Here is a 24,986-nt window from a genome sequence, read left to right as displayed (position 1 = left end):
CAACAATAAAAAAGACAATGAACTGGACAAAAATAAAGTTTGACCCAAGACATTTGAAAGAGGGTGAATGTTCAGTAAAGAGGCACTGAAAAGATAAACAGACTAGGAACTTTCTCAGTTATTCTTGCTACGTTATGACTTCATCCTTACAGTGCAGAAGGCGGCCGTCGGCCCATCACATCTGCACCGATGTAAATTAAGCTTCAAGGAGGCCATTCAGCCCATCGAGTTTGACAAGAGTATCTTACCCAGGCCTTCTTCTCCAGCCTATCCCTTTACCGTAGCTAATCCCGCTAACCTTCAAGGGGCAATTTAGCATGGTCAATCCACCTAACCTGCACATTTTTGGACTGTGGGAGGAAACCAAGTCTCACAACACCAGGTTAAAGTCCAACAGATTTATTTGGTAGCACAAGTCACAAGCTTTCGGAGCGCTGCTCCTTCATCAGGCGAGTAGGAATTGTGTTCACAAACAGGGCATATATAGACACAAACTCAATTTACAAGATAATGGTTGGAATGTGAGTCTGTACATGTAATCAAGTCTTAAAGGTACAGACAATGTGAGTGGAGAGAGGGTTAAGCACAGGTTAAAGAGATGTGTATTGTCTCCAGCCAGGACAGTTAGTGAGATTTTGCAAGCCTAGGCAAGTCGTGGGAGTTACAGATAGTGTAACATGAACCCAATGGAGGAACCCAATGCAGACACTGGGAGAATGTGCAAACTCTCAAGGCCACACTTCTGACAACAGTATGCCAGTGGAACAGATCTAAGGATTTTCCTATCTCTAGTTATTGTAAAATGGGTAATTTTTTTTTAAAGTAAAAGAATGTTAGAAGGACTATTTAAAATTTGTAGTTCGCTGACTTAAGCAGTAGTAACTGATTGCACACCTTTCTAAAAAATGTTCACATGACTGCTGCAAGTTGTGAAACATGCAAGTGATTTCAGGAAATTAAAGTCAGTTTCCGTGTCACGGCTGGGAAATCTTATGACCGTTTGTTTAACCCCTATGCCTGTAAAAAGTAGTTGAACTGTAGGAAATGGTCAGAACAAGTCTTATTTTTGACAGCTTTTTCCACAATTGGCAGTAGCAGGTTAAGAGGATCAATGTTTAAATCTCTCAGATCAAAATCTGTGACCAATAGTGGCAGTTAAAGATGGAAGTCAAAAGTGGAGTGGACCATAATCAATCATTTATTTATTATTTCACTGCATTTATTGCAGATCCCGATTGCCCCCACAGAAGGTGATTTGAGCTGCCAATTTGAACTGTTGCAATCAATGTTGTGTAGAAACACCCACTGTGCAGTTAAAGAACAAAGAACAATACAGCACAGGAACATGCCCTTCGGCCCTCCAAGCCTGTGCCGCTCCCTGGTCCAAACTAGACCATTCTTTGGTATCCCTCCATTCCCACTCCGTTGTGGCTATCTAGAGAAGTCTTAAACATTCCCAGTGTGTCCGCCTCCACCACCTTGCCTGGCAGCGCATTCCAGGCCCCCACCACCCTCTGTGTAAAATATGTCCTTCTGATATCTGTGTTAAACCTCCCCCCCTTCACCTTGAACCTATGACCCCTCGTGAACGTCACCACTGACCTGGGGAAAAGCTTCCCACCGTTCACCCTATCTATGCCTTTCATAATTTTATACACCTCTATTAAGTCTCCCCTCATCCTCCGTCTTTACAGGGAGAACAACCCTGTGTGGAGTTTGCACATTCTCCTCGTGTCTGCGTGGGTTTCCTCCGGGTGCTCTGGTTTCCTCCCACAGTCCAAAGATGCGCGGGTTAGGTTGATTGGCCAGGTTAAAAATTGTCCCTTAGAGTCCTGAGATTTGTCGGTTAGAGGGATTAGCGGTAAATATGTGGGGGTAGGGCCTGGGTGGGATTGTGGTCGGTGCAGACTCGATGGGCCGAATGGCCTCCTTCTGCACTGTAGGGTTTCTATGATTCTATGAACCCCAGTTTACCCAATCTCTCCTCATAACTAAGCCCCTCCATACCAGGCAACACCCTGGTAAACCTCCTCTGTACTCTCTCCAAAGCCTCCCAGGAGTCCCAGAATTTTGATCCAGCAATAGTGAAAGAATGGTGAATATCATCCCAACTCAGGATAGTGAGTGGCTTGGAGGTGGTGTTTATCCTTCTACATGGTGAAGGTCACGGGTTTGGAAGGTGCTGTCAATGGAGTCTATGTGAGTTACTTGAAGATGGTGAACACAACTCCAGTGTGCCAGTGGTGGAAATGGTGAATGTTAAGGTGATGGATGGGATTACAATAAGCAGGCTGCTTTGTTTTGGATAAAGTCAAGCTTTGAGTGTTGTTGGAGCTGCATTCATCCGGGCAAGTAGAGTGTATTCCATCACATTCTGGACTTGCACCATGTGGATGGTCGACAGGTTTTGGCAAGCTTGGAGTAGTTACTTTTCACAGAATTCCAGCCACTCATCTGCGGTTGCAGTCATTGTATTTATACAAGAGTAAATATGAAAAGCACATTTAAAATATAGTAGGATCTATGAAACACACGAGGTGAGTTACAGGAGCCCACAGCATTTTGAGGGAGGATCCCATTATTTCAGAGTACTGGGTTAGAAGAGATAGATTGTCTGGGATTAGGATCACTGAAGCAAGTTAGGAGTTGGAGGTGAAAAATAAATTAAAAATGTATGCGGGGTTTGGGGGAAAAAAACAACTACAGTCAAGAGAACTGGTTTGAAACAGACAGAAATCATGGACAAGTTCCCAATAAATGTGGACAGATGAACACACTGAGTAGAGGAATTGTAAGGCCCTGACCATCACCATCTTTGAGAAATTGGCCTCGATATGATTCCTCATCAACTGTACACATGGGCAATAAACTGAACAAGCAGTTATATTCAGTAAATGAAGAAGCTGCTCTCCAATAGTAAGGTATCTACAATGCTATGAGAAATACATTTGTTTGTCCAGCATTTTAGATGGGAACCAAACCTACACAGATGTAGTCCATCATCTGCACAAATGACATTCAGTGCCCTCAGGATAAACACAAGCATCAGCTTTCATGTACTGTAGAAATAGCGAACACAAACAGAAGACATTAACAGCTACATAGAAATACAGCACAATGCATAAGCCAACTGAAACACATGTAACTCGACAATCAAAAATCTTAATTCATACAGAAACATGTCCACAGTTAAACATCCAGAAGAAATAACATGCAAAACATGGTATCTAATTCATAGCCATTTCAGTAAATGCTATATCAGTGATCAAAGCACCAGCTCAGGTTAATTTTAGTTCATCAAATTAACACTATAAAATTCATAAGTGCTTTGAATAAAATCCTACCTATAAAGTAGCTTCGTAGAAGAAAGAGATTCATATGGCAGTAGAATGCTAGATGTTATTTCAGGGCCTAAGTGAGCACAGTCCGCAGCAGGCATACAAGTTGCTATAGCAATGAGAAAATATGCCACTGCTGGTTTTGTGGTTTCGGCATTTGTGCAGATAAATGAAACATCTTGAAACTACCAATGAACTGCTGAGGCTCTATATCACTAAAGAAGCTGCAAAGTAATAGAAGCATTTCTGTTTCAGTAAGCAGAAACTGAAAGACTTCTAAGCAGCAATTGTTCAAAAAACATTGTTACACACTGAACAACAAAAATAGAACTATTCTTCAACATAGGAAAATAGTTGTTGGTCAAAAAAGTTGAAAGGTCATTTTTAAAAAGTTATAAATGGGTTAACCGTTTTACCTAGAGATGAGTAATAATCACAATATGCTTATAGACTGAACCCAACAAAACAGGAAACAAGAGTCATCTGCTAGCAGCTGGCCTTTGTAACCAGTGCCAAAGTCATGTTAAACTTAACTCCTGCAAAAAAAACCTGGAATCCTCCATGACAAGGTACTATGGGAGGTTAAAATGGATAACACTAGGAAATGGGCTGGAGATCACAGTACATGATTAACCTGCATCCGTTCATTGTGGTCAGCATGTTAAATTGGTACAGCCTGCTGCTTCACATGGTTGCTGCTGTGTTCAGCCATGCTCTTCATTTGCAGAACAAATCAGTAGGGGTGCCAAGATTGAGAGTGATAGTCTGCACCTCTTAAAGGGAGGTCTCTGCTTGGAGACATCTTGACAAGACAGCTCCATTTTGAAGAGAGGTAGGAACAAAGAGACAAAGGATTTACTGCTGTGTGTGTGTGGGGGGGGGGGGGGGGGGGGGAGGGGGGATGGAGTTGAAGAGACGCAGCAGAATGAACTGGTTTTCTGTGAAGAACCAAGCAGAATGCTTGTAAAATTGGTTTTTTGTTCAAAAGAAGGGGGATTTTGAGATTTAGGATGAAGGAATCACCAAGGTGGGCTTAACTGGTGCAAGTCTGCTCAGAACAATTTGAGGGCATCAGAAGATTTGATATGGCGTGTTCTGTTGGAACTTGGGAGTGCCTTGAAACTTGTATTGCTACCCGTCTGCCATGTTATAAACATTTAAAGCCAAGTGCTGGAAAGTGGAATGTGTGTAGATTTAGTGTAGTATTGTCAGTGCAGATTCAATGCGAGTAATGATACTCTGCAACAGTTATAGAGCTTGGAGTGTTAAACAAGAGGCTGAAGCTTGGGCTATTGCTGGAATGACTTGTGAAATCGGGAGTCTTGGGACCTGCCAGCATTAGTGAATGGGCCATGCCAATAGCTCCAGTCATCAAGAAGAATGATCAGTAAGGATTTGCGGAGACTTCAAGGTCACCATTAATCCAGTGTTATGCGCAGAACAGTGCCTGTTACCCCAGATTGAAGACTTATTTGTGGATCTGGCAGGAAGCCAAAATTTCAGCAAAATTGACCCAAGCCAGACTTACTTACTGATGAATGTGGACAAGTCGTCACAGAAACTTCTGACAACCATGATACATAAAGGCTTGTTCCGGTACTGAAGATTGCCAGTTTTTGCATTGTTTCGAAGAGCAATGGATCAGGTCTGGAGTAGACCGAGCAAAGTCCAGTGTTATCTGGAGGACATCCTAGTCACCGGAAGAGGTGAGTGAAGAGGAACACCTTCAAAACTTGGATGCCACTTGCCAGAAACTGGAATGGGCCATGCCTGAAAGTCCGCAAGGACAACTGAGTTCTTCCAATCTTCTGTTGAGTATTTGGGCACGTGATTGACACCACTGACATTCACAAATCTCCTTCTAAGGTTAAGGCCATGACAGAAGTGCCTGCACCTCAAGAATATTAACCAGTTATGTTCCTTTCTGGGATTACTGAATTATCATAGAAACTCTACAGTACAGAAAGAGGCCATTCGGCCCATCGAGTCTGCACTGACCACAATCCCACCCAGGCCCTACCCCCATATCCCTACATATTTACCCACTAATCCCTCTAACCTACGCATCTCAGGACACCAAGGGCAATTTTTTTTTAGCATGGCCAATCAACCTAACCCGCACATCTTTGGACTGTGGGAGGAAACCGGAGCACCTGGAGGAAACCCACGCAGACACGAGGAGAATGTGCAAACTCCACACAGACAGTGACCCGATCAAAGATGCTTTACTTAAATCCGAAGCTCTCTCACATTTTGATCGTAGTCTCCCCCACCAGTTATCTTGTGAAGCATCCCCTTATGCTGTAGGGGTCCCACATGTGAACACCGACCCATTGCTGTTGCGTGTCGAACCTCACAGGAGAGGATTGACATTGCACGCACACACACGAATTCCGTCACTAGCAGCAAGTAGAATGCAAAGGTGGGCATTGCTTTTGTCTGCATATACTTATACCATTAAGTATCGACAGTCGAATCTACATGGTAATGCGGACAGACTGGAGATTGCCACAGGTAGTCAGACAGACGACTCCCGCGGGAATATCTTCTACTTCGAACAAGTAGTCAACACATCTGTCACTTGTCAGCAAAGCACACACTGAGCGATCTCAGAAGTGATGGATCTGATTTTATGATGAAAGACTTCGGAACCAACACCTAACCAGAAACCCTACTACTCCAGGAGATTGTGCTGTCAGTACAGTCAGGATGTCTTATGGAGGCTTAGAGTGATCATTGTGTCACCATTGAGAAAGCAGATGTTGGAGAAGCTACATGGAGGGCCACTGTGCAATTGTATACATGAAGGAAATAGAAAGAAGTTATTTCTGGTGACCTAAATTGGATGCAAAAATTGGAGAGAAAGCTAGAACATGCTCTTTCTGTGCGAAGGTAAGAAACCTGCCATCCTTAGCAACACTAATGGCCTGAAGAGGCTTGGCAATGAGTCTATGTTGATTTTGCAGAACCTCTTGAAGGGCATATGTTCTTAGTAATGGTCAATGCTCACACTAAGTGGTCAGAAATTGCTGTGATGAAATCTACATCATTGGAGAAGATGATCAAGATGATAGAAGTATTTAGTAGTTTTGGATTCCTGGTAAAACTGGTAAGCAACAACAGACCTCAATTTGAGTTTAAGTTTATTTATTAGTGTCACAAGTAGGCTTACATTAACACTGCAATGAAGTTACTATGAAAACCTCCTAGTTGCCACGCTCTGGCACCTGTTCGGGTACATTGAGGGAGACTTTAGCATGACCAATGCAGCTAACCAGCACGTCTTTTGGACTGTGGGAGGAAACCAGAGCACCCGGATGAAACACATGCAGAAATGGGGAGAAGGTGCAGACTAAGCACAGACAGTGGCCCAAGTTGGGAATCGAAGCCGGGTTCCTGGCGCTGTGAGGCAGCCGCACTAATCACTGTGCCACCCCAAGAATTTTAAAGTTTCATACAAGAGAACAGTATTCAACATATTAGGTCAGCGCCACATCATCCTGCTACTCACGGACTAGCAAACGTTTCATTCAAACCATGAAACATACCTCGAGGGCAACCAAGGAACAAAGACTGCTGATTAAGCAAATTCCTACCAGTGCATAGGAATACCGCACATTCCATGACCAAGACCTCTCCTGCATTACTAATCTTGAAGGGACAACTTTTCGCTCGATCCATTGAAACCTCCGAAAACTAAAAAGATCCCACAAAAGCAACGACAAGGACAAATGGAATGGCAGGAAAGCAAAGCACAGCACAGAGTTATCCAACAAGGACGAGGAATTTGGTTGGAATTACTCCACAGGAGAGAAATGGGTTCCTGCCACAATCCTTGCAGAGACTGGACTTGTCTCTTATACTGTCCAGGAGATGACATCTGGAGGAGACATGCGGACCAGCTGTTGGCTGGAAGAACAAAACCACCAGAAATCGGAACCTGCTGAGAATCCAGATTCAACTGTACAAAGTCTTGACCTGAACCTTCTTACAACCCCGGTACCAACAGACATTTGATAAAAGCAACCCCTCATCTACTGATGATCAATGCCAGTTAAAGCCACCACCAATGACGTTCATGCAAAGTTGGAAATGCCAGAGGTTACCACCAGTGTAAAGACGATGCCAGAGGTTTGCCATCAACAATTCAAGGAATGACAACCTCCAGACCATCTGTCTTATTAATAGTGACTGACATGATTATTGTTCATGTAAAACTTTTTGGTTACACTCAATTTCAGGGAGAAAATTTTATGTATTCACTAGAAGTGATGTCATAAGTCCCTAGAAGAAGCTATGTTTGAAACACACACCTGTAAATAAGGCTCCATTGTTTTAAACCTTCTGTTCTCCAAAATACAATTACTATCAAGTTGATCAAGTGACTGAGCAACCTTAGTTCCAAGGGTGCAGAAGGACTTGCCAAGAGTAGGACCAGGCATACCTAAAAATGAAGTGCCAACCCAATGAATTCGTAACACAGGTCTACTTGCATGCCGAACAATAGCATGCAATAGACATAGCCAAGTAATCCTACAACTGATGGATCAGATCCAAGCCATGAGGTGCTGCCATATCCAGTTGTGAGTGATGGTTGACAATTAAACTATCTGGGAGCAGGAAGCTCCACAAATATCCTCACCTTGAATGAAAGGGGAGCCAGCACATCTGTGCAAAAGACAAAGCTTGAGACTTTTCAACCATGTTCAGCTAAAAGTGCTAAGTGGATGATCCATCTCAGCCTCCTTCCAAGAATTCAGCATTACATATGGGCTGAAGATGGCATTCGATTCACTCCATGATTGAAGGCATTGGATACTGCAAAGGCATTGGGCGCTGGCAACATTCCAGCTCGAGTACTAAAGACTTGTCTTCCAGAACTAGATACACCCCCAGTCAAGCTGCTCTAGTACAGGAACCACAAGCATCTATCCAAGCATTTGAAAAATTGCCCAGGTATATTCTCCCCACAAAAAGCAGGACAAATCTAGTCTGGTCATTTATCACCTCGATCTACCCTTAATCAATCAGAAAAGTGAAGGAAGGTCAGTACTATCAAGTAGCACATACACAAATAACCTACTCATGGGCACTCAGTTTGGGTTCTGCCAGGGCCACTCAGCTCCTGACCTCATCTGCAGTCTATTGCAAACACAGACAAAACAACTGAACTGGACGTGAGGTGAGAAACTGGTTAGCAGAAAAGGACAGTGGGAAAATGGGAGGTTTTCCAAATGGCAGGCAGTGACTAGTGGGATACTGCAGGGATCAGTGCTAGGACCCCAGCTATTCGCAGTAGATATTAATGATTTAGATGAGGGAACTAAATGCAATATCTCCAAATTTGTAGATGACAAAGCTGGGTGGGAAGGCGAGCTGTGAGAAGAATGCAGACATGATTCAGTGTGATTTGGACAAGAACGAGTGGGCAACTGCATGGCAGATGCAGTACAATGTGAGGTCATCCATTAGTGGAAAGAACAGGAAACCAGATCAGAATAGTTGGCTATAAATTAAGTGAGGGGAATGGACATGTAATCTAGATGTCCTTGTACACCAATCGCTGAAGGTAAGCATGCAGATGCAGCAGGTGGTAAATAGTATGTTGGCCTTCATTGTGAGAGGATTAGAGTACAGGAACTGGAATGTTTTGCTCCAATCATGTGGGACCTCGGTGAGGCCACACCTGGAATATTGTATGTAGTTTTGGTCTGCTTATCTGAGGAGGGATGTTCTTGCTACGGAGAAAGTGCAGCAAAGGTTTACCAGACTGATACCCATGATGGCAGGACTGACTTACAAGGAGAGATCGAGTCAGTAAGGATTATATGTGCTGGAGTTTAGAAGAACGAGGGGGAAACAGGTCTGGACAGGCTCAATGCAGGAAGGATGTTCCCAATGGCAGAGGAATACAGAACCAGGGGTCATAGTCTAAGGTAAAGTGTAAACTTTTTAGGATGAGAGGAGGAAAAATGTCTTCACCCAAGTGGAATTTATTACCATAGAAAGTAGTGGAGATCAAAATATTGTATGTTTTCAAGAAGTTAGAAAAAAGGTCTAGGGCAAAAGGAATCAAAGAATATGGGATGGGGGAAAGCAGGATAAGGCTATTGTGTTGGATGATCAGCCATGATCATACGGAATGGCAGAGCAAGCTCAAAAGGACCAAATGGCCTACTCCTGCTTCTATTTTTTATGTCCTTGACATCAAGGCAGCACTTGACAGCGTGGGATCAAGGAACCCGAGCAAACTCCATGGGAATCGGGAAAAGTTGTTCACTGGCTGGAGTCATATCTAGCCATGTGGAGATGCCAGCGTTGGATTGGGGTAAACACAGTAAGAGTTTTAACAACACCAGGTTAAAGTCCAACAGGTTTATTTGGTAGCAAATACCATTAGCTTTCGGAGCCCTGCTCCTTCGTCAGATGGAGTGGATATCTGATTAACCACTACTTGACATCAGTTCTTCACCTACCCACAGTATAGACAAAGTGACTGACTTGACTTCTCCCAGAATTCTCTTCTGCACCTTGGCTGGATCTGTTATTCAAAAGGCAATCTGGGCCGCTGCTCGAACCGCCCTTTCCAAAACCCTTTCGGCCAGAGGGGAGCTCGCAGCCTCTGGCCGAAAGGTGCACGGTATTACGGATAATGTATTAGCATGGATAGAGGATTGGTTAACTAACAGAAAGCAAAGAGTGGGGGTAAATGGGTGTTTTTCTGGTTGGTGATCAGTGACTAGTGGTGTGCCTCAGAGATCAATGTTGGGACCGCAATTGTTTACGATTTACATAGATTATTTGGAGTTGGGGACCAAGTGTAGTATGTCAAAATTCGCAGACGACACTAAGATGTGCGGCAGAGGAAAGTGTGCAGAGGACGCTGAAAGTCTGCAAAGGGATATAGATAGTCTAAGTGAGTGGGCAAGGGCCTGGCTGATGTGAGGTCATCCATTTTGGTAGGAACAGCAGCAAAATGGACTATTATTTAAATTGTAAAAAATTGCAGCATGCTGCTGTGCAGAGGGACCTGGGTGTCCTTGTGCAGGAATTTCAAGGAGTTGGTTTGCAGGTGCAGCAGGTAATTAAGAAGGAAAATGGAATTTTGTCCTTCATTGCTCGAGGGATGGAGTTTAAAAACAGCGAGGTTATGTTGCAGCTGTATAAGGTGCTGATGAGGCCACACCTGGAGTACTGTGTACAGTTTTGGTCTCCTTACTTGAGAAAGGATATACTGGCACTGGAGGGGGTACAGAGGAAATTCACTAGGTTGATCCCGGAGTTGAGAGGGTTGGCTTATGAGGAGAGACTGAGTAAACTGGGGCTATACTTATTGGAATTCAGAAGAATGAGGGGAGATCTTATAGAAACATAAGATTATGAAGGGAATAGATAAGATAGAAGCAGGGAAGTTGTTTCCACTGGTGGGTGGAACTAGGGGACATAGCCTCAAAATAAGGGGAAGCAGATTTAGGACTGAATTGAGGAGGAACTTCTTCACACAAAGGGTTGTGAATCTGTGGAATTCCCTGCCCAGTGCAGCAGTTAAGGCTACCTCATTGAATGTTTTTAAGGCAAGGATAAATTTTTGAACAGTAAAGGAATTAAGGGTTATGGTGAGTGGGCAGGTAAGTGGAGCTGAGTCCACAAAAAGAGCAGCCATGATCTTATTGAATGACGGAGCAGGCTCGAGGGGCCAGATGGCCTACTCTTGCTCCTAGTTCTTATGTTCTTAGATGCAGCAAAAACTGGGCGGAGGTGTAATGTGAATGCTATTTGCCAGTTAAGTGCCAGGTAATGAGCATTTCTAACAATAACAGAAAATAATCCAACTATCTCGCCATGATATTCAACAGCATCATCATCAATAAATCTCAGACTATGAACATCCTGCAAATTGCCAATGACTGGAAACTGAATTGGGCCAGCCATATTAATACTGTGGTTACAAGAGCAGGTCAGAGGCTGGGAATTCTACAGCCAGTAACTCATCTCTTGACTCCCCAGAGCCTGTCCACCATCTACAAGACACAAGTCAGGAGTGTGAAGGAATACACTCCACTTGCCTGGGTGGGTGCAGCTCCAACATCACTCAAGAAATACAATATCAACCAGGACTAAGCAGCCCTCTAAATTGGTACCCTGTCCACTACTTTAAACACTCACATCTTCCACCACTGACAAAGTGACAGTGTGCACTATCTACAAGGTGCACTGCTCATCCAAGCTCCTTTGACAGTACCTTCTAGACCTGCGTCCTCTACCACCTCAAAGTAGAAGCCCCACACAATCCTGATTTGGGGCAATAATCACCATTCCTTCAGTCGCTGGGTTGAAAACTGGGACTCCCTTCCTAAAAGGATTGTGGGTGTAGCAACACTACATGGGCTGCAGCATTTCAAAACAAAAGTGGCACATTACCTTCTCAAGGACAATTAGGGATAAACAATAAATGCTGGCCTAACCAGCGATGCCCACATTCCAAATTTTTTTTTTTTTAAATTAGAAAGAACCCAGTTCTATCATTTTTAGGTCCCAAGTGGATGATCTCACATTTATCTACATTCACCAGTTTTCCCCCCCATTTACTTAATCTATCAATACTTATATGCTGAAAGCAGTGTAATCAGCAAAATTGGATACATGGTTTTCCAGCCTGTCATCCAAGTCATTAATGAATACTGTGAATAGTTTGAGGCCCCAACATAATCCCTACAGAAAAATCATTAGTCATATCCTGACAATTCGAGAAATTGCCCATTCTCCCAGCTCACTGACTTTTCTTTTGCTCAACCAATTTCCCAACAGGGTCAATAATTTACCTTTGCTGTCATTAATCTTAACTTTAGATAACAGTCTATTCTGAGACTGGATTCAATATCTATTGGAAGTCCACACAAGTAACAATCAGAAATTCTCCTATCCAAGCAGAATTGTCAGGCATGACCATCCGTTACAAATCCATGCTGGGTCTCTGATCAGATGAAATTTGAGATGTTCAGTTACCCTATTCTTAATTATCAACTCTAGTGACTTCTCAACAATAGACGTTTAGCTAATTAGTCTATAATTCTACAGTGCAATGTTCAATTGCCGTGAAGCCCAATTCTCATTTAAATTAATGAATTGAATTAATTCTAGAACATATTGCTTCAGAAAACTATATTAAATAAATGAGAAATGCAGCTTTTCTGACATGCTAATTTGCTTATCCAAATCTAAATGAAAGTTAAAAGCACCCATTCAAACCATTCTGCCTTTGCAACATGCTAGTTTAATCTCAACATTTATACAAGCTACCAGTTCAAAACAACAACAGTACAGCACAGGAACAGGCCCTTCGGCCCACCAAGTCTGTGCCGACTCAGAAGTCTTTCTAATTTAATATTTGCACGCCTCTATGTGGTCAATATCCCTCTATTCCCTGCCTATTAATGTATCTATCCAGATGCCTCTTGAACGCTGTCATAGAATCTGCTTCCACCACCTCCTCCGGCAGCGCGTTCCTCTGTGCTAAAAAACTTGCCCTTCCCCCTTTCGACCTATACCTCAAAGTATTGAAAAAGACTGACTATCCACTCCATCCAAGCCTGTCATTATCTTGTAAACCACTAACAGGTCCCCCCTCATCCTCCAACGCTCCAGTGAAAACAATCCAAGTTTGTTCAGCCTTTCTTCAAGGACCTGCACAGAGACCAGGGGCAATGCACAATTACAGCTGGCCTAGAATCCTTTCCCATTTCTTAATTCTCCCCATAAAGTCTCCATTGCCTACTTAACTCTCATTACACCCACTCTCTATTGAATCGAATGATTTCATCCTTAATCATTTAGTTCACACCCCCCTAGCTACCATTTGTTCCATTTTCCTGTGACCTTACAGCCTGGCATATTTGGCTCCCCAGTCCTGATCAATTTCTCCCCGTGTCTATTTGGGTTTTCTCTGGGTGCTCTGGTTTCCTCCTACAGTCCGAAAGACAGGCTGATTAGGTGCATTGGCCACGCTAAATTCTCCCTCAGTGTACCCAAACCGGTGCGACTAGGGGATTTTCACAGTAATTTCATTGCAGTGTTAATGTAAGTCTACTTGTGACACTAATAAATAAACTTAAACCTTAGAGGCATATCTCCATAATGGCTGCCATGTCACACCCTCAAAGTTGAATTTGTGCCTGCAATTCATTCAATTTGTTCTGTTACAAAGAGCCAGACAAGAATCTTGAAGGGCTACAGAAGGTGGTTGATGGTGTCCTCTATTCTGTTTGCCACATTCAGTTGTACGAAATTAAGACAGGATAATAATTGGAGTGTGGAGTTCAAACATAGCATTGGTGGCTTTAAATCAGTGTTGCATATTTACTCACACCTTCTTATTGTTGGCTGCCGATGTTTTTTACCAAGATGGCACCCTGCATACCGACATCCAATTTACCCCCGTAACTGCTAAGATCCTACAACTACACCCTAGGACATTACTGCTGATCAAAGTTGTGTTACCCAGGCATTGTTTTGCAAAAGAAGAAGCTTCCATAATAACCTTGTGACTCTGATGAATACCAGAGCTGCTGTGCATTTGAGGTGCTTGTGCTTTCACTTCTCTCATATGTAACATTTTCGAACATGAAATTAACAAAACTATGTGTAGACTGCCAAAATGTGGGACAGTGCAATAAATCTTTGCAATATTAACGAAACAAAATCACTTCCGATTGCAAAGACTACTCAGAATTGCTATACAAAATGGAAACATCTAATAGACTTCAGTACTACAAATGAAGTGGACAGACAAATCAGTCTGCAATACAATCTTTTATAGCTGGCATGGGGACAAGATTTTCAGCTCAAAGAGTCTCAGAAAACATCAGTGACCTAATACACCACTTTTTGGGGCACAGCAACTTAAAAAGGGGGACTTTCAGGTTGCTATGTAACTTACAGGGAACATTGCAATGCAGCCACCCCAGACTGTTGTGAAGCTTTTGCTTGTTGAACTAGTGAACTCAGTCATTAAACGGCATGCCGCCTAGCAAGGACCAACAAATATCAACAGCTTTGCCCAGAACAGAAAAGGCCCAAGTTTCATTGAGGAAAGATCTAATGATGATTGCAAAGCACTGTAAATATAGAATCATAGAAACCCTACAGTGCAGAAGGAGGCCATTCGGCCCATCGAGTCTGCACCGACCACAATCCCACCCAGCCCCACCCCCACATATTTACCCACTAATCCCTCTAACCTACGCATTTTAGGATTCTAAGGGGCAATTTTTTTTTTTTTAACCTGGCCAATCAACCTAACCCGCACATCTTTGGACTGTGGGAGGAAACCGGAGCACCCGGAGGAAACCCACGCAGACACGAGGAGAATGTGCAAACTCCACACAGACAGTGACCCGAGCCGGGAATCGAACCCAGGACCCTGGAGCTGTGAAGCAGCAGTGCTAACCACTGCGCTACCGTGCCGCCCTATATGATGCAGAGGGGCCTAAATGTCCCTTGAAAATTAATTTTGCTATCTTCCATTATTAAAATAATAAAAGCAACTTTGCTGTTTGAGGGAAAAAAGCCCAGTTAATGAATTTTCATCAAATGGTGTTCAGAATTGGTACGTAAATGATGGGTTTAAAACTGCACTAGCCAATTCAACAAACATTACTAAAACAAAGACCCAGAAAAGCATAATGGCTGTAAAATGATTTACCTTTTCAAGATGTTAAAACCCTTCCACTGCCTTTTCTCTCCTCAGCTGGCTCTTATATTCATGTACCTGATGTACAAAGCAATCCACTAAATTAACAAAACATGGCTACATTTTTTGAAACATCAATTTTAATACTTCAAAACAAAACCACTCTGGCATGTTTTTCTTCCCAGAACCATTTCACTGAAAGACTCCTCAGCTAAGTGCATATTACAGGCTTAGCGAAATCCAGTTCTTTTCAACTTGCATTCAAACTTCTCATTTTTACTGCCAAGTAAAATTTTGTATGGTATTAGAAGAGTTAACCACCATTTCATGAAATGTGATGCACATATTAACTACATCACATACTTCCTTCCTGTTGCATTTCAGGGGCTTTGCTAATGTGAAGTAGTTTTAATAACATTTCCTGTCCTGTAGATGAGCTTTAATTGTTCCTGGTCATGGCTTGAAAAATGCAGTAGCCCCAAGATTTACTAGGGCCAAGCAGCAACACTAGAGATTCTGCTGCAACAAGAATGACCAGCACACTACATTAACCCATTTTTATATTGCCATGTATTAAACCAAAACCTAATTACATACTGCGTATCAAAGGTTAGGATCAATTTTCCTTTACATGACACCAAAATAATATTCAGGTTCTAGACTTAGAGGGGTCATTACCACCCCTCCCACACTACTCCAGGATGGTCCAACGGTTTTCTAAATGGACTGATCCAGTTCTGCTTCTACAACAGCCAGTGCTGGGAATATGGCAGGGGAGGGTGCTTTTGGTCCAGCTGCCTCTTTTTCTTTACAATACAGTTCATTTCAGTGGATTCTCAAGCACAGGTCCACCAAAAAGCTCATGATGGGTCTTGCACCCGGGCCCTCTATAGTTCACAAGATCTCAGGTTAGGAGCAAGTTATAAAACAGCTTTTGAGCCACCTTTGTCCCTTCCAAAACAGGATCACTTGGACCTTCTGGTACTAATAGTAGTTACATGCATTTGGAAAAGATTTTATGGATAGACCAAGAACAGACATTACTCCCAATTTTCATTCTTAGACCAATAACTTGACTACGGTGCTGTGAAAATAAATGGAATTGAAGTTTGGATAACAATTTTCACTACATGTTGCATTTGAGGATGTCACAAAGTTAATAAATTTTCTTGTAAAATTTTCTGAAAGTTGCCGCATTTTCGGCAGTTTGATCAAAGTCAAATCAGTACACACACTAGTGACATGGCTGCAAAAGGATGCCCACAGAGCATGGTGTCCCTGTGACTGAGGATCAAATACCTTGTGATAATCCTGACATAAATTGTAGTAAACAGGAAACTAGTCTTTCCTAGCAGCTGCATCTACAGACCATGTGGTAGCTATCCAAACATGGCTATATTTACTCTTTTAGTTATTTTCTCACTTTGTCACAATAGGATGTGCAAGAGTGCAACTGCCCACTTCCATCAATGAGTTCCTTAATTTCAACACCCATCAAAAATAATTCCAGCTTTTTAAAAAAACTACTCCAAATCAGAATATTACAGATTAGCTCCAAATATTTTCTCATTCATACAGTTTAAATTTCTTAAACTGAAAAAGGTTAACACAAACACTGGCAGAGATGATTGATTGAGACTTTGGGACCACAAAAGCAAACAGGATATCCTTCACTTTCAGCATGTTGCCAGTAGCACTAATACCAAGCATTTTAAACACCAATAAACTCAATGGGAAAACCACTAAAATTGAGAAACTACTAGAACATTCAAGCACGTGGTGACTGCAAAACTTGCTCGCAAGAATTTGAAAATTCTCTCCCAATTGTGATAGGCACATTGCAAAAATGATACAATCTGAAGGGTGCAGTTAAAATAAAATCTAATTCATGGCATTGGCTCCAAGATTCACCACTTCAGCAATTTTTGTGCCATTGTTAATGCTTGCCAAAAGTGAAAAGCCACCAGATACTGAAAAACATCAACTAGCCTTGTTCTTTCATTTACACATCTCCAAAAATATTATTCATTACTCCCCTGGAGTTAAACACATGGATCAACTCAATTACAAAACATCATATCATGTGAGAAATTTCAGAAGTTTTGAATCATTCTAGGTCGGTTAAAATGCCAAAAGAAGATTATATCTTCTGAATTTTCAGTTGCATTTGGCCTAGTTTTGATCAAATGAAAATAGGTATAAAGTTTTTTTTGATGACTCTCCTGGGAAACACCTTAAGCTGCATTGTGATAATACTAATTTTTCTTCAGCCATGGTAAATGGCATTACCATTCTTCCACACTAGTAATGGTGAATTAATAGTGATGCTTCAACAATTCTGTTGAGCAACCACCTCTGGCTTCCTCATTTTGAAGTTTAACAACACCAGGTTAAAGTCCAACAGGTTTATTTGGTAGCAAAAGCCACACAAGCTTTGGGAGCTCCAAGCCCCTTCTTCAGGTGACCACTCACCTGAAGAAGGGGCTTGGAGCTCCCAAAGCTTGTGTGGCTTTTGCTACCAAATAAACCTGTTGGACTTTAACCTGGTGTTGTTAAACTTCTTACTGTGTTTACCCCAGTCCAACGCCGGCATCTCCACATCATGTCCCTCATTTTGGCCAGCTTATGCGCTTGGCAGCAAACTCCAAAGTAAACTAGATGGATAACCTTAGGTTCCAGCAATTGGCTCAATCATAATTGTACACTGTGGTTTATTGGAAAGGACCTGTGCTTAGGGATTAGCAAAAAAAGTATAAAAGCACCTTTCCTAGGTTCAAAACATAGGTTATTACTGAATCTGTACAAAAGTGAAGTATTGAAGATGCTGGAAAACTGAAATGAAAACAGAAAAGGCTAGAAATATTCAGCAGATCAGACAGCATCACATTTAGGGTTTTTGCTGACCCTTCAGAGTGAAGTCATGATCAATTTGAAACATCAACCTGTTCCGCTTCATAGATCCTGCCTGACCTGCTGAATATTTCCAGCATTTTCTGCTTTATTACTGAAGCTGTAAACTCATTTTCCCCCCAAGCATCTGCTTTCATGATGGAGTGGGTTGTACCACAAAACTATTGTTTGAAATGAAACACTTCCTGTTCTTTGTATCAGATCCCAGGTTTATCTGTGATCTTTCAAGCAACACCCATACATATATAATTACAGAATACTTTGTGGTTTGAGGATCTTATTCTCCTTATGAAATTAAAGTTATCCTCTCCACATACCAGAGCTCAAAACTACAAAGCTAAATGGTTATGCTCCAATTCAGTCATTTTCTTAAATTATTTAAAATTTACTAATTTGCACTCATCCTGAAATGTAGAAACATAATGATCAATTCATTAAATTTCTTTCAAAAAGACTGCCCCATTAATGATAAAGACATTTCCCTACTCTGCCAACAGATAGAGAAATCCCTTTTCTTGAATAATGGATTTGCTTTTACAGTGCTTTATTATTACAGACTTACTGGTACTATTCAGTACTTAAAAAACTCCACTTGCTATTAGAGTGTAAAATGAAAATCTAAAGTACTTTCAACTGCACAAGCTTTTACTCAGCCACAACGGTTTCTTGGTTCTTTCACTAAGTACCAAACAAATCAGATTTTCTCCCTTCTTTCCATTTTTCCAACCACTTGTGTCCCCAGTTTTTCTCCTCTCAAAGATATTCACGTTTTCCTAGAATGCACTCCAGAGGTAGCAGGAATTCTTCAATGCCTCAAGTGCCACTGCCTCACTTGTGGGCTAATTGAACAAAGAAAACATTGACACTCGAGGCTGATCATATCTTCATCCAACAGCCACAGATATCAATTCTCAAGTGTCACGGGATTGGAATCAAGAGCAAAATAATATGGAGTTACTTAGGTGACAAATGAGGTTGCCTATGAAGTGGCTGAGATTTACTTCCTCAGACATGCTCTAGAATTGTCATTCAGTGTCATCGCGATGTGGTGTAACAAACAAGAATCTGGAGTGAAACACTGAAGACAGATTCTTTAGGTTTGTAGTAAATACCAGGTTGAAGCAATTAATGCCACGAAAATGAGGTATTTTTTAAAGTTTCTATCGAAGAGTCAGACGTAATCGAGTGACAGATGTAAAAACAGCTTTTACAACAGGACACCCTTGCAAACAGTGTCCTTTGGAGAATTTCACAATGGTGTTGAAGCATGCAGTTTCAATAGCCACACTATATGAAGAATTTGGTACTGTAAAAAGCATTAAATCCTCCTCCGAGATGAACATTGCCAGACCAGTGAGAAGGGGTAGCCAAAACCTTTCAGCAAAGCCCAAGGGGAGGAAAAAATGTAAACAAAAGAAAATTGACTCCAATATTCTTCATCCAGCAATGTTCACAAAACAGGTCTTCCCCATGGTGATTACTGCTTAGCAAAATGAAAACAACAGGCTGGAAGTAGATACCATGAAAGCTGAGCTCCAAATCTACAACAAATTTTCAGAAGAAAGCAAAGACATTTTAGTTTGGGAACAAAACTCACCACAACGCCACCAGGAATGAAGAAAAACATGAACACCAGACATTCCCATGCCAAGGTGGGTATGTTGGCTTTAAATTTGCTTCTCTCTCCTTTAGAGTTTGGAAAAATTGTATCATTTAGATTTTTGAAGAAGTGCACTATTAGAAGTTACTTTGTGGGCAAAAGCCATAAAACTCAATTCAAATAAAAAGATTACAAACCTTAATACTTACACCAACAATCCACATACTCAACTGCATTCTGCCCACCACTTGATCTCAATGCCCTTCAGTTAGAACAACTGAATACTGCGAAAGCTATGGGCCATGACAATGTACCAGCAGTAGTACCGAAGACTTATGCTCCAGGGCTTAACTGTTCCATTACAGTTGGCAGCTGCACAGCCCAGGTATGTTCAGTCCACAAAACGGACAAAACCAACCCAGCCAATTACCAACTGCATCAATCTATGCTTATTTAGCAGCAAAGTGATGGAAGGTAGTGCAATCAAGCAGCACCTACCTCAGAAATAAACTATGCATCAATGGGCAGGTTATGTTCTGCCAGGTTACTTGGCTCATTACAACCTTGGTCCAATATGCTGATGAATGCCACCAAGAATGGACAAAAGTATGGTGACAAGAGTATTGGCTTTAAATTTTTGTATTGTTAACAATTGCTATACTATATGAAGTTATTATACTATATATAATCAGTAATTACTTAATCAGTAAAATAATTAATGCAATGACAGAAGCAGCACACCGTACTCATTTTAATTAATTATATTGGCTTGACAAACAGGCCTTGGCTCCACTTGTAAACATTTTAGTTTCTGTCTATGCACAAATGTTGGTGGGACAAAACAGCTGTCCTCGAGGGAAGGCAAGGGTGGCTGCCTTTGACATCAAGGCAACAAACATTTGACCGAGTGTGGCATCAAGGAGCCCTAACAAAACTGGAATCAATGAGAATTGGGGGAAAACTTTCCACTGGTTGGAGTCTTGTCTAGGACAAAGGGAACACTGTTTGTACAAGGAACACAAGAAAAGTCAAACCCAAATCTCATTGAACATTCACATTTACAAGTTTCTCACCTTTTAAATAATAATCTACTCTTCTATTCTTTCGACCAAAGTGAATAACTTTGCACTTCCCACATTATAATTCATCTGCGGTCTTGTTGCCTATTCACTTCTTTGAATCTAATACTACTCCTACCCTCCTGAGTGATCCATAAATGGGTCTTCCTTGCTGAGTTTTTGTTTTGCCATGAAATGCATTTTTGTTGGACATATTAAATAGTTTCTTTATGTTTCCCACTGTTCATTTACAACCATCTATTCACCCATTCTACCTTAGCAATTCTCCCCTCGCACCTATGTCGTTGGCTTTAGTATTATGATCACAATTTCAGTCGATCCTTTACTAATTAATCCTGCTTCATTACACAACGCCTCATCCAAGATCGGTTCATCCCGAGTGGATTCCAAAATGCATTGATCCAAGAAACAAACTAATATTCTAGACCACTCTTGCCAATTTGATTGTCCCAGTCTATAGGAAGATTAAAGTCCCCCCCGTAATTATTACATTGCTTTTGTTATAAGCTGTAATGATTTCTTGTTTAATGCTCTGTGCAATGGTATAACTACAGTTAGGGTGGCTATAAATATTCAGTGTTTTCTGACTCTTGCTATTTCTAATTTCTGCGCATAATGATTCTGACATATTGATTTTACTTCATGATCTTGAGGTCAGATCTCTTCTCTTTAAAGTCCTAGTCTTTATGTCATCATTTACTGGAGGGCTATCCCTCCTCTTTTGCCATTTCATCTGACTTTCCAAAATACTGTGCACTCTGAAATATTTATTGCCAAACTTTGATTACCTTGTAACCATGACACTGTAATGGCGATTAGATTTATCTCTATTTGGATCATTAGTTCACCTATATTAGAGATGCTTTGTGCATTCAGATAAAGAATTTCTAATTTAAAAAAAAACTTGTATTCCCTGCAATGACCTTAATCATTGATGTACAACTTTTGTTAAATTTTCAATCCCTTTCTGTCCCATTCTGCTTGTCCTTATCCATACTGCTATTCTCCTCTATCACCTCAAATTTTTCTTCACCCGAAACTAACATCCCTTTCCCTCCCTTCACCTGAAGCTAACACCGCCTCCCCCCGTCCTCCCCGATTTGTGCCCTGTTCACAGCCCTGGATACTCAGATTTCCCTACTTTTGTTTATATTCAGTTGGATATTTGATAAGTAATAGATAAGTGGATATTTCAGCCAATCATAATATTCTATATGTACATCAATCATGCCTTTGGAAGATGCAATGGTAATATGTATGCCAGAAGGTCTTGTATTATATATTAAGAAATAAATTTTGCTGAAGGCATCAATTTTGTGTGCACAAACCTTAATGCTGGTTATGATTTTCAGTCACAATTGAGTCAACATTTACCATTGTAAATTTCAATGTCACTTGTTAGACATAAATAAGGAGGCCATTCAGCACATCATATCTGCACCAGCTCATTGTTTGATGGCTTTCACTTGCTGGCGTCATTGTGGAGCACATTAGAATATTGTCTAATGAGCTCACCACCTCAAACATAAAAAATTATAACTCATTATCTGCACTAACCATTCTCAAGAAGCTCTAAAACAAAGCATTTAACAAAAAGTTTTTAAAATGCTTTCAGTAGTTCTAGTTTTTTTAAATTCATTTTTACAGGATGTATGCGTTGCTGGCTGAGCCAGCATATGTTGCCCATCCCTAACTGCCCTCCATTTCAGAGGGCATTTGAGAGTCAACCATGTGGCTGTGGGTCTTGGCCTCCTCCCAAGAGTAGAATGTTTAAGTAATTAATGGGATGCTTATGTATTATTCACAGAATCCCCAGCACAGAACTAGGTCATTCAGCTTAATGGGGTTACACCAGTGCCTATACTCTATAACCAGACTCCTCTCAACTGTTATTTCCTTCTTCCCTGATTTGCAAATCACGGTACAGTAACAGCACATGAGGCCTATGCCTTGACGTCCCAGGCAAATATGGTGTCACTCAATCATCAACTACACTGCCCATCAGATTTAATTATCAGAGTGGTTTCCAAAAGTTGTCCAAAGAGGACTTATCTTCAGAGTCTTGCAGCCAGCATATATTCTGAACACCATGCAGACAAGGTTGCAAACTTTGGGCAAGGCAGACCAAATATGAACAAAAGCAAAATAATGCGGATACTCAAAATCTGAAATTTTAAAAGAAAACAGAAAATGTTGGATAAACTCAACAGATCTGGCAACATCTATGGAGAAAGAAGCCAAGTTAACGTTTTAAGTCCAACTAAGCCTGCTAGAAAACTGAAGGGGGTAAAAATTCTGTAGAAGGGTCATATGGACTCGAAACATAAACGCCATTTCTCGTTCTATAGATGCTGCCTGGCCTGCTGAATTTAGTAAGAAGTCTCACAACACCTGCTGAATTTACCCAGCATTTTCGGTTTTTAGATTAAACATGTTTTTTATTTTAAAAATTCCAGGCTCTGCAAAGTTGGTACACCCAAAGAAATGAAAGTCCAAAGGAACTAAGAGGTGTGTGTGGGTTTCCTCCCACAATCCAAAGATGCGTGGGTTAGGTTGATTGGCCATGCTAAATTGTCCCTTAGTGTCAGGGGGATTCGCAGGAGAAATACATGGGGTTACAGGGATAGGATCTGGGTGGGATAGTTATCGATGCACTGTAGGGATTCTATGACTCGGCCTTCCGAGTGACACAGGTTGTGCATCCGCCCCTTTAACACCTCCACCCACCATGCGCCAGTCCGTTTCCGCCAATCAATCCTGGACATGGTTGATGGATAGCACCATTGATTCATGAAAAGCCAAATGCTCACATTAATCAAGCACAGCCCCCTCCATCCCCAACCCTTCTCCACGGTGCTCAAGCCGGCTTATCACTGGGGGAGCGAAATAACAGGAGCTGGTAAGAAATTTCACACCCAGGAGGAACAATTATGCACAGCGTTTTGTGTAGAAAAGGAGAAATTGAGCCCAGGCAGGGCACTGCTTCTCCCCCGTGTTTGTGCACCTCATGCATCCCCTTTCCCAGGCCCTGGACAACCATGGTGCCTCCTCAGCTCACAAACTGATTGCTTCACCTGTGAAGACGACAGCCACGACGAGAACAATATTGGAGCGAGGATGGCCAGAAATCACTGGCAAGTTGCAAAAGGAACTTGCGAATTTATACAGTGCCTTCCACGTCCAGCCCACGGGAGCATCTTTGGAGTGCAGTCATTGTTGTAATGTAGTGGTTGAGGTTGGCTGAGCAATAGAGGTTGACCAAGAGAGCTGCCCCGATAATGTCCAGCTCTGACGAAGGGTCATCCAGACTCGAAACGTTGTCTCTATTCTCTCTCCACAGAGGCTGTCAGACCTGCTGAGATTCTACAGCATTTTCTGTTTCAGATTGCAGTATTTTGCTTTTACTTGAATGTCCAGCGTTGCTCCAGTGCAGACCAATGCCACTTTCAATCTCCCTCCCTCGGGCAGTATGTGCGTGCACCATCACGTTTGCATCAATGCAGTGACCTTCCCCCCACACACACGCACACAGCACTAGGCAGCCTCGCACGTTGTCCAAAAGGGGGGTAATTTCCAGCACAATCTATATCGTTCAGTGTTGCAGCAATGTGGATTTTTCCCCCACCCCTGCTCTCGACACCCGTCATCACAAAGCACCAGTTATCACACTCACTATCCCCCTGGCCTGGCCCGGCCGGCCACAGCACCTCATTCACCGCCACTGACTTCACATCATTGCTTTTATACACACACACAAATAAAAAGCAGCCCCGGGATGGGGGGGTTCGGGGCTGAGGAGATTCGGTACCTCGGTCACTAAATCACCCCCCTCCCCCCCCGGGGGGATGTTGAGGGGGAGGCAGGGGAGGTGAGGTGAAGTATGTTTATATAAAACCGCTTACGGCGCTCACTAACTTACCATCCCTCATTTCGCCCTGTGGAGTTTTTCACCTCGCGGGTGCTTCGCTCGCGCTGGGCCGCCCGTTACTGGGGGAGTCTCTCGCGCCGCTGCCCAGCCATCGCGCGCGCACGCCAGCCACCCTCCTCTCGCTCTACTCCTTCACTCGGCTCGAGCCGGCCGCGGCTTTCAAAATCTCATTTACATCTCATTTAAATATGATTTAAATACGCCACCGCGTCACCTGGGCCGGCCCCACCCTGCCGCTCCTGGGCGCACGCGCGTCTCTGCGTCCGTTGAGAGAGCGAAGCCAACAGAAGAGGGAGGGACTTTGGCCATGTTACTTGTGGACCCCCAATGCCTAATATTGGCAGCAATATTACTCAGAAGCTAGTCAATCTTAACCTCAGAGGGCTGTAGAGACAAGGTAATTTAGTATGTTTAAGACCGAGATAGATAAGGGAATCAAAGG

At 42.2% G+C, this 24,986-nt stretch overlaps 1 protein-coding gene across 7 annotated transcripts in view; it reads right to left on the bottom strand.

Annotated features, from left to right (window-relative positions):
- Positions 1–24,734, bottom strand: part of LOC144502938 (protein-tyrosine sulfotransferase 2-like) — a 76,649-nt gene extending 51,915 nt beyond the window's left edge. For 4 of the 7 annotated variants that reach the window (XM_078227367.1, XM_078227368.1, XM_078227371.1 and 1 more), the window contains exon 1: positions 24,536–24,636. The gene's annotated coding sequence lies outside the window, so the exon portion shown is untranslated. Of the gene's footprint in view, positions 1–24,535 lie in introns of all 7 variants that reach the window. The other 3 variants (XM_078227369.1, XM_078227366.1, XM_078227372.1) reach the window with 3 other exon arrangements.
- Between the last annotated feature and the right edge of the window lie 252 nt (positions 24,735–24,986).

The sequence above is a fragment of the Mustelus asterias genome, chromosome 13 (genome assembly GCF_964213995.1).
Source record: "Mustelus asterias chromosome 13, sMusAst1.hap1.1, whole genome shotgun sequence".
Lineage (NCBI taxonomy): Eukaryota > Metazoa > Chordata > Chondrichthyes > Carcharhiniformes > Triakidae > Mustelus > Mustelus asterias.
Note: the sequence above shows the minus strand (reverse complement) of the source record. Positions and strands in the feature narration are given on the sequence as shown.